This window comes from Crotalus tigris, unplaced genomic scaffold, assembly GCF_016545835.1.
Source record: "Crotalus tigris isolate CLP2741 ecotype Arizona unplaced genomic scaffold, ASM1654583v1 scf7180000017548.2638350, whole genome shotgun sequence".
Classification (NCBI taxonomy): domain Eukaryota; kingdom Metazoa; phylum Chordata; class Lepidosauria; order Squamata; family Viperidae; genus Crotalus; species Crotalus tigris.
This window is the reverse complement of record NW_024096466.1, coordinates 2,561,093-2,572,306: the sequence shown is the minus strand read 5'-3', so window position 1 is coordinate 2,572,306 and position 11,214 is coordinate 2,561,093.

Below are 11,214 nucleotides of genomic sequence, written 5' to 3'. Positions count from 1 at the left end.
TTTCCCAAAAATGCAGCAATCCAGCATTTATCAACCCACACCACACAGATTTCTTGAAATTTCTAGATTTGCACACAAGCACCAGGATGAAGCCTCTTCAGGACAGCTCTGGAGACAAGCATGCAAACACTTGCTTGGTGTTCAGAAGAATTTTCTGCTCAGATTTCTCAAGGCAAGGAAAGATGACAAGTCAGAAAGGACTTTTGACTGCCTCTGCTTGATTTGTAGATGTGTAAGGATTTTGGAGTGATATTTGCTTATCCATCCAGCCACCCACTCTTTCAGTTAGGCTACTGAGATGAAAAGTGGGTGAGACTGACATACTTTACCTAACTCTGTCTCACTTCCAGTTCATATGAGGCACATCCCAACTTGTCAGACTGTTACTATCTGCCATCTATATCCTGTTATTTTGCTCTCCTTGCGGCACACAACTGCTGTGTGGTTTGATGTGTTTCAAAGTTGTACCATTTCCATTTTCTGGTAGGAGGGGGTTTCATCACATAGAAGAACACTTCCTCTGAGCATCAGAGAGGATGCGGTGGTAAGGGAACTACTCATGATAACAATAGTATTTTTAAAAGAAAGCAAGAGAAACCCAATACAATTAGGATCTGCAAAGATTTAATTACTTCAATAGAAGTCAAACATTCAGTAGCAGTAGCAGGAAATGCTTCCTTTTTTAAAGTAAACTTTCAAAATTGTTGAATGTAATCTCTGGTAAATAAATAGGCATAAGCATCTTCGTCTCTTGCAATGCTATTCTTTCTTCATTTGTTCTTTCTTTCTTTCTTTATTGTTGACATCTTTAAGATATTGTGGTGGAGTTTTTTTTATAATCCAAATACAAACCAGCACTGATCCTATTTGGGTTTTTTCTTGAGTTTAGTTAAGGATAGCTTAGTGTTGCCACCAGTTATGCAAACACAACCCGATTTGTTTGAATATACATAAAAGCATGATTTGTTGCTGTATATAACTGCAGATGAATGTGGGCCTTAAAAATGACAACACAGTAGCAAACAGATGCCTTAAGTTGAAACATTCCTTGTGACATCACAACTGAAATTTTGCCCTTTTCTTCTTACACAACAACACTGCATCCTAGGACATAAGTTGTATAATTTGTGTTGTGAATCATGTTGTGTCAATCTCCTCCTGCAGGACACCTATGTTTTTGCTCAATTATTAAATTTGGGATATGATGCAAGACATTGGGGGGGATATATCTACATAAAAAAATATTAACTGATATTTTCTGTATGATAACCTGAATGTAAAGTTACACACAAGAAATATTGTGCTTGTACTTGTGTATATTATGTATCCATACTGATGTATCATTATGCCCACTGAAGTTACTAAACGAGACTGAATTAGGGACAGCATATTTAAACATTCAGAAAGTACAGTTTCTGTTTTGGTATATTTATACAAGAGGACATTCTCATGTATGAATCAGTGGAGATTCTTTGGGACGCTTACAGAACAGATACATACAATTCCCCAAAGAATCACCAAACCTAACATAGAAATATTCAAGCCTTAGTAAGACCACACTTGGAATATTGCATACAGTTCTGGTCACCACAGTACAAAAAAAAAATGTTGAGATTCTGAAAAGAGTGCAGAGAAACACAACCAAAATGATTAGGGAGGCTGGAGGCTAAAGCATATGAAGAACAGTTACAGAGATTGGATATGTCTAAGCTAATGAAAAGAATGACTAGGGGGAACATGATAGCAATGTTCCAATATTTGGGGGACTCCTGCAAAGACAATGGGGTCAACCTATTTTCAAAAGCACCAGAAGGCAAGACAAGAAACAATAGCTGGAAACTAACCAAGGAGAGAAGCAACTAGAACTAAGGAGAAATTTCCCAACAATGAGAGCAATTAACCAATGGAATCGCTTGCCTTCAGAAGTTGTGGGTGCTCCATTACTGAAGGCTTTCAAAGAGAGACTGAACAACCATTTGTCTGAAATGATATAGGATCTCCTGTTTCAGCAGAGTTGGACTAGAAGACCTCCGAGATCCCTTCCAATTCTATTATTCTATGTTCTAAGGAGACTATATTAAACTATTTCACTGGTCTACAAGGAGAAAATTTCAGAAATGAAAGTAGCTAAATTTTACCAGAATTGATACCAATTACATAACTTTCATTCATTTATTGACTTTTCATGTAACATTTTCATGCTTTTTCACTCTGCAAGATGTTCCACTGTTGTAATCTGGAGCCCAGTAGCTCTGCCTTACTCTTAGGCAGTGGTTCTTAACCTGTGGGTTGGGACCCCATTTGGGGTCAAACGACCATTTCATGGGGGTCGCCAAACAATGCAGTCCGCCATTTTCCCCCCTTTTCCTTAGCTGTGCTACTCCCTTTTATTCTATTGGCCTTGCCCTGCTGAGCCTGCCAAAAGTCCCATTCTGCAAATGGTGCTGCACCAGTTGAGTAGTCCTCGACTTATGACCGGTTGAGTAGTCCTCAACTTATGACTGGTTGGGGGTCGCGGCATTAAAAAGTTTGAGAACCACTGCTCTTAGGCAATTCCAAACCCCTGACTAGGTCATTTAGTTCACTCTGTGAAATGAGATGTGGTTCAGGAGGAGCATATGGTGGACTAAAGTTTGGGTCTGCTGACATAGATGGCCCTGGATCAGCTCCATCCTGCTCATGTTCTTTATCATCATCTGAGTCTAGAGAGTAGGATTCTGGTGGATCTGGAATGGGCACGTCCTCACCATGGGGTACAGGAAGCAGTGCGGATGGAATGTTTGGATATTCCATGGTCCACTTCTTCTTCTTAAGATTCCTTTTGCAATTGGGGGAACTTTGCAAAAATAGCGGTGGCTACTATGATTTGGTGGGTTCCCTCCACACCATTAGGACTGTGAAAGGCATGGACTTTTTCTTCTTGTTTAGCCAACGACACAGATAAGTTGCATATGTAATGCAGCAATAATGAGGAAGCCAACTCTTGTTCTGATCCTCTATTTTGGATTCAAAATATACCGGTAGATGGCATGCCTTTTTTACTGCATTTTTGAGATGAAAATATAACCTCACCACAACTGTAGCAGAAGATATCTGCATTGTTTACACAGTTTCAAGTCATCTTGGCTTCTGAGGGAAATGTTAGGCAATGACACTTTCACAAGCCACCAGATGTAGCTATACAATGAGTAGATCTGACCAAGACAAATGTGTCTTGCAATAAAAGAATAATAAATTACACTCACTGAATTTGGGTGGGTGGGGAGATGGGATGAGAAATTTTGCTTTTACATACAGTTCTCTCATTTGTCTTTAACATGGTGTGTTCCAGATGTTCAGAAACTGCACACATCTGGAGGACAAAGGTCAGGAAGGACTATTTAGGGACAAAAGGAAGTACTTTTAATTTTTTTCCCCATTTTATGCAACTGAAGGATGAATGAGTTGCAACTATTTATGTGGTTACATTCAACTTGTATTGAAACCAGTTCCAAGGAATGTATGTTTCTCGCACAAAAAGTTAAACATTGTAAAATCTCCTTGTAATTCATTTCTTTTTGTGAAAAGGGATGTGCTTGGAAAGATTGTGTCACCTTCAGTGTAGTGGCTTGTGGGGTGTTTTGGTCCAAGAATGCTTTTGGACTTCCTTCCTTGTAAATTCAAAACAAACATTTCTGCTTAATGAGATTATACAAGGAAGGAGTCTTTTTCCATTTTAGTTACAAAATACCCCCAAATATCTAGATTTTTGATTCATTGCTAGAAATCAGTGGGGGAAAAAATCTGCAAGAATAAGGAATTACCAAAAAAAGAACAACAAAAGGAAGTATTCTTCTGTATTTTATCATTATTGATCATTAAAATGGAGAAAGAATAAATTATTTAAATAACCAAAACTCCTAAAGTGGAGAAATTGAGTATCCACATATAAAAGATTAGGAACTGTTCTTCACATACTTACCTTCTACTTATCAGTGGATTTTGTAGTACATGTACTCCCCTGAATAGAATAGAATAGAATAGAATAGAATAGAATAGAATAGAATAGAAAATCTTTATTGTCATTGTGTAACTCACAACAAAGGGGTACAATCACAGTACGACTATTTCACAGAAGTAGAAACATTTAATGAGGATCTTTTATTTCACCACTACTTTTGACTTTATGGACCTTTTGACTTTATGGACATAGGTTTAGTTCTTTTTTATTCCTCATTATATGGAATAAATGGTTTCCATTGCTTTTTTTTTTTTTACAAAAAAATGTTTTTTTTTTAAATGTTCCAGTCTAGCTTTCAGCACTGAAATCAGGGTATTCTCCTATCTGAATATTAACCAGATCTATTCCTGCTTAGCTTCTGAGCCCATAAAAGTAAAAACTAAGAGACAGGAGAATTGTAGCAGTTGTATAATTTCTGAAGCTTTTGGCTGTCTTAGAGAAATGCAGAAAGCGAGACAATGTGCCACCATTCAGAAGCAAAGAAGAGTATGCCACAGCAGTTCTGTACATTATGAATAAGCCAGAACCAACAAGACATTGAATTGCCTCCTAAAATGTTTTCATAGGATGTGAAATAAGGGTTTCTGTACCATTAGCAAACTCATTTATACTGATACACTTTTCTCTATCTGTATGTGCACAATGTTTTCATATCAGGGAATTCTACAGTTTAACAATGCCAGGAAACAATTTCCACCTACTTCCAAAGTCATTCTTTAAGTGAGATGGGCAATACCTAAATTTGTTTGATAAACCAACAAACTTCTAGAGCTAAGAATGCAAACACATGGCAAAATTATTCTGGAAAGTCACTTGGATATAAAAGAAAGAAAGAAAGAAAGAAAGAAAGAAAGAAAGAAAGAAAGAAAGAAAGAAAGAAAGAAAGAAAGAAAGAAAGAAAGAAAGAAAGAAAGAAAGAAAGAAAGAAAGAAAGAAATAGAGGAGTGATTTAATGTTTTCCTTAAGGTTTGTTTATCTTAAACCTGGCATCTACAGAAGAAAACCAAATTATGAATGCAAAAATGAAAGCATAATAGCTCTAATAGATAAGATCAGGTTGGTTAAATATACTTTCTGTCCTAAACGTGTCCCTGAACACCAATCTAATTTTTGTTTTTACAGTCAGGAAGGGGGAAGTCAATGTACAGATTGTCTTTAACTTGTGATCACAATTGAGCCCAAAATTTCTATTGCTAAGTGAGAACACTTGTTGAGTGAGTATTGCCCCATTTGGATGACCTTTCTTGCCACTGTTGTTAAGTGAATCACTGCAGTTGTTCAGTTAGCAACACAGTTAAGTGAATCTGGCTGCCCCATTGACTTTGCTTGTCGGAAATTCACAAAAAGTGATCAGATGTCTGTGGGACAATGCAACTGTCGTAAGTATGACCCAGTTATCTGAATTTTGATCACATGACCATGTGGATCTCCAATGTGAAAAACAGTCATAAGCTGCTTTTTTTCAGTTTGAATTGCCACTAAATGAACTGTGGTAAGTTGAGGGCTACATATATCCCAAAGGAATAAGACAGCCTTCCCAACCTAGCTACCTTTCAGAACTGCAGAATACAACTCCCATTGGCTACAATGGCCAGGAAATGAGTGCTTGCAAGGGACGTTAACTTATGCAGGATAGGGAGGCATTAAGTTTAGCTGAAATCGGATATGGGTAGGGGCGCTAACAGATTATCACAGCTTGATCGTACTAATTCTCACTCTGAACCCTGAACTAATCCACTCTGTTGTACCTTAAGGGTTCTCCTTCTCCCTCCTCTACTAGTGTCACAAAGGTGTCCTGTGATTAATTTTTCCTGCCTTGCTGATGAAGATGTCTTTGTCTCATCTCTAGACGAAGCTAGTAAGGTGTCAAAAACTTGACCCCCCCCAAAAAAGGAAAAAAGTGATAAAGTACAGGTAGTCCTCGACTTACAACAGTTCGCTTAGTGACTGTTCGAAGCTACAATGGCACTGAAAAAAGTGGCCCCCGAGCCACTGCCAAGCAAGACACCTGCCTGCCCACCCAGTGGTGCTCTTCCTCCTGTCCGAGGTTTTCATTGTTGTGAGCATTTTTGTTGAGGATTGGCAGCGGGGGTGGGATGGGGGTGTTTGGTTTTTATTCCCCCCGTCTGCTGGGTGGTTGCAGCAGGTTTTGGTCACTTCACATGACCCTGGGACACTGTGACCCTCATAAACATGAATCAGTTGCCAAGCATCTGAATGTAAATCACAAGACCCTGGAGATGCTGCAACATTCCAGCTGATTGGCGCGTCTTCTGGGCTCAGCAGAAGTTCCAGGATCAGCACCAAGCTCCAGCTGGATCTTGGCGCTGATCCTGGCACTTCCACTGAGCCCTGACAGCCCCGAAGTGCCGATCAGCTGGAAAGCGGCACTGATCCTGGCGCTTCCGCTGAGCCCTGACAGTCCTGCGGCTCCAGCCCTCCGTCACCCAGGCTTGTGCGGTGCTGCCACTGGTTCAGCTCATTCCCCTCCCCTGCCACTTTTCTAGTGTTGGGAGGAATTCCCCCGTTCGGTTCTTCCAGCCGGGATTCTCCTTGACAGCGCAGTGCAGAAGAAATAGATCGTGAAGCCAGCTACCAGAAAGAGGTTTTATTTCGAGGATCAGCGTTGAGTGACAATTCAGCTCGAGTCCCCGGCTAGCTAGACAGAGTGATCTTTAAACAGGGGTTTTTATACCCTTTTGTGGTTTCCAAACTTGTCATTTCTGATTGGTAACAAACTTACCATTTCTAATTGGTGAGTTAAAATTTGTCTTTCTTGATTTGCTGGTTTGTGACTATTGTTAGTTCCTTTTTCTTGCCTAAAAGGTGTTAATTACTTTTATTGTTGTGTCCTGATTGCTGCTAGCTGGTTCCTCATTGTGTGTGTCAAGTGTTTGCTGTTTTAGCCTCAGGCTGCTGTTGACCCAGTTTAGTTGGGGTGTTCCTAGATTATTTCTTAGTTGGGCTGGGGAGGGGGTGTCCAACTCTCATCAATTCCCCCATTTTGGGCTATTACTGATGTATCAGTGATTAGCCCAACTGGTTCATATATACGGTAGTGGTGATCAATTTGGCACATCATGAGAGATGTTTTCTTGCTCTGTCCCTTGCTTCTGATGGGAGTTGTGCAGACCTTTAGGCATTTTAACCCTAAAGGTGCTAATTGGCATAGGCAACAAAGGAGGGCTCCACCTATTGCGACTGTGATTATACTAACAATGAGAATTTTCAACCAATGGAAGTCTGGTAACCATGAAAAGAGCCAGGAAAGGTTCCAGGATGACTGGTTGTGCCCAATGTTTTGTGCTAGTTCTCTTAAATGTTGGATGTCACCTTTAGCTTCCAGTCAGGTTTGCATACCCCCCAAAATTCTTCACAGCCATGGTTCTCCTTAGTACATGGTTGCCCGTTTTTAGGGGTTGTTTCCTGCCTTAGCTCTTAATTCAGTGCATCCAGGTTTGTAATGTCCAATATGCCAGGCTATTAAATTTTTCTTTAAATTGCACATACTGAGCTCTAGGAATCCCAATCTGGGCTCACCAGTGCAAGATATTCAGGGCTGAAGTTTGGGATTTTTCCTGTTGTTTCCTTAGTCAGGGCATATGAATTGCAAATCACCTGAGGGGGCCTAGTTCCCTACCCCTTGGAATCTGTTGGAAGTTGGTCCCACAAAGCTTTGGTGCAATAGAGCAAAAATCAGCCTGGGGAACTTTACTGAAGGTAAGTGGAGGGGATAGACTCTGAATGGTGTGAATGGTGTATGTGTGCATATGCAGCTATTTCTACAAAACAGGCAATACAAACATTCTGGAAAAGTTTTCCCTCCCACCAGATAGAAGTCCAAGGTGTTCAGTACTTGTTCTGCCACTATTCCTAAATGCCATCTCTCCATTAATACATTCAACTGGCTTGTTACAATACAAATGGGGCAAGAAAGAAAAGTTTACAATGAGTTTCCACCCTCCCCCCACAGTCTTAATTTTCTCTTCTGAGGCTTCACATGGCACCACCTTCCTTCTGCAGCTCTCACAGGCATCTGGGTAAATGGTAGGACTTGGGAAGATGTTCCACTCAGATTGTTTGGTGGCTTTTTAGTGGATGGCTGGATTCAAAACTCAATTCCATGGCTCAAATGGATGGAGGCAGCATCTGGGTCTGTGTGTTCTGCTTCCAAAGGCTTGGGAGAAGGTTTCAGGGCTGAAAGATACAAGAACAAGGTCTCCCCCCGCTTTCTGGGTGGACTCTACCAGGAGAGGCAGATAAAAGGTATGGAGAACAAAGGGCAGGAAAAGAATTGGAAGGGGGGTAGCTTGCAGGCAGTTTGAAAATGCTGAAAACTCCAAATAATTTTAAAAGCCTAATATTTCAATATGTGCAACTTGCCAAGGGCAGGAGGATCTGTCTTTAACATTTATTCTAAAATAGATAACATTATTTTAGAGATTGGAAAATGCTTATGTTTCAGAAAGCTTCATAGTAGTTTCACCAGTAAGTGATAGGATAAGAAAAGTGACTTTAAAAAATTATTTCCCCACACAAGCAGACTTGAGTTTCAAAAAGGCTCTTGTAGATAGACACACATTTTTCAGGAAAAAGATAGATAAAACACATACAGTAAATGCAAGTGAAACTTTTCCAACAGATAAACTTAAAACAATCCCTCCTGGTAACTTAAGGCTGTTCTTGAGCGTACACAGAGAGAAAGAGGAAAACAAACAAACAAACAAACACATTCTTTTTCTTCACTCTGTTTGTTGGCCAGACAAACAGAGTGAGGTATTTCCTTTTTGTGGCTTATTTTTAAGCATAATTTCTAGTAGAATTTAAAATTCTTTTTTCTTTGGATTTGAAACAGTTAACAGTCACATTTACCTCTCACACACAGACTTTGACAAACATATATACACAAATACAAGAGAACAGAAGTCTTAGTTTTACACATCCTAGTCATTCCCACCATAAATTTCAGATAACTCAAGTTAGGGAAGGCACATATTTTAAACATACCACGTGGTTGCATAGAGAGAGAGAGAGAGAGAGAGAGAGACAGAGAGAATCACTATTTCTTATTTTCCCTTTTAAGTACCTTTATTTAGCCAAATTGGTTTCCCAGCAAGGCCCTAAGCAAAGTCTTTCTTTCATACACTACACAGTCGAAGTCTCCTTGTGAGACTTCTTTCCTAACTTTGCATTGCTTACAGGGCCTTACCAGCTAGTTGCCCAAATCCAATTCTTTCATTCACTCATTCCATTTCATTTTCACACATTCTCTCCCTTTTCCCTAACAAAAGGTTCTGTGCTCTGGCCAACCCCCATGCTTTCCAGGTTCTGCCAATTAAACAGATCCTTTCTGCGTCTAGGAAAGACCAGAAGCAGCAAAATCCAATTGTGAGTGTCTACAATAGACTTTATGGTCTCTATAACGGTTTGAGGATCCGCACGAAAGGTGGCAGTATCCTTTTTCCAAACAACCAAATCGGACGGGGAGAAAGGGGTGTGGGTTAAAATGTGTCCTGTCTGGCCCCTCGGTCGCCCGGGTATGGGCCTGTTCAACAAGGGGGCCATGAAGGTCAGTTCAGGGTTATCTAAGGGAGGCTGGGGGTCCAAGTTGACTTGGGTCGGGTTCCTCTGTCTGGACAGTTCGACCCAGCAATACCAGTACGGTAGTTGGGTTGGCTCTATCCTTGACCTAAGTTCTTTTAGTATTCTGATTTCTAGGGTGCCACCTTCGGGCCAAATTTGTCTCCCACGGTCATCTTTAAGCAAAGCCCATTTCCTACATAATTCCCCTAATCGCTTCTTCTTCATTCCAGCCTAGACAGGAAGCTGATTCCTGTCCCAGGCTTCGAGCAAGCTCTCAACTGGGAAACCCACTTCGGCCCTTGAATTGGAACTCCCCAACCTTTTATAACGGGGTTTTAAACCCACTTCAGCCCTTGAATTGGAACTCCCCATTCTTTTATAATGGGATTTTCCTTTCAATGTTAAAGGGCACTAACAGTCGAAGTCTCCTTGCGAGACTTCTTTCTCCTAATACAGTCGAAGTCTCCTTGCGAGACTTCTTTCTCCTAATACAGTCGAAGTCTCCTTGCGAGACTTCTTTCTCCTAATACAGTCGAAGTCTCCTTGCGAGACTTCTTTCCCAATACACAGTCGAAGTCTCCTTGCGAGACTTCTTTCCCAATACACAGTCGAAGTCTCCTTGCGAGACTTCTTTCCCAATACAGATTCTCGGAGGTGAGCGGCCACCTCTGCTCGGGGCTACTGCTTTAATATTTACTGGCAGAAGGGGTCCTGGCTTGCCCAGAATAGAGTTTTCTCTCTCTTTCTCTGCCCGCTCGGTCCTCCTCTCTCACCAGAAGGTCTCACGCTCCGGTGCCCCCCCCTTGCTTTCCCGAATTCCACGGGTCACGGCTCTACTAGAGCTAGCAGCAGGTCGGGGTGCGGCTAGAGGGCACACGGAGGGAGCGAGCTCCAGCTGATTCTAAGAGGAGGATGCCTCACATACACACTCATGCATTCTTCCTTTCGTTCCCCCAGACCCTTTAACCTAATAGATTTAAATTTGGTGGCACTTACCCTCTTTCCTAGTAGCTGTTCGAGCATAAGACTCAAAAACTCCCTTTGCTACCCGATGCCGACCGGGCAGGGTCCGAGGAGGCTTCCCCACGGATCAAAGTGTCCGCTGCCGGCTGGGTGATGACTCTTCTGGGCCCGGTCCGGTGGCTGGGTGAGCTGGAAGTCCCTTCGTAGGTCGCCAGATTGTTGGGAGGAATTCCCCCGTTCGGTTCTTCCAGCCGGGATTCTCCTTGACAGCGCAGTGCAGAAGAAATAGATCGTGAAGCCAGCTACCAGAAAGAGGTTTTATTTCGAGGATCAGCGTTGAGTGACAATTCAGCTCGAGTCCCCGGCTAGCTAGACAGAGTGATCTTTAAACAGGGGTTTTTATACCCTTTTGTGGTTTCCAAACTTGTCATTTCTGATTGGTAACAAACTTACCATTTCTAATTGGTGAGTTAAAATTTGTCTTTCTTGATTTGCTGGTTTGTGACTATTGTTAGTTCCTTTTTCTTGCCTAAAAGGTGTTAATTACTTTTATTGTTGTGTCCTGATTGCTGCTAGCTGGTTCCTCATTGTGTGTGTCAAGTGTTTGCTGTTTTAGCCTCAGACTGCTGTTGACCCAGTTTAGTTGGGGTGTTCCTAGATTATTTCTT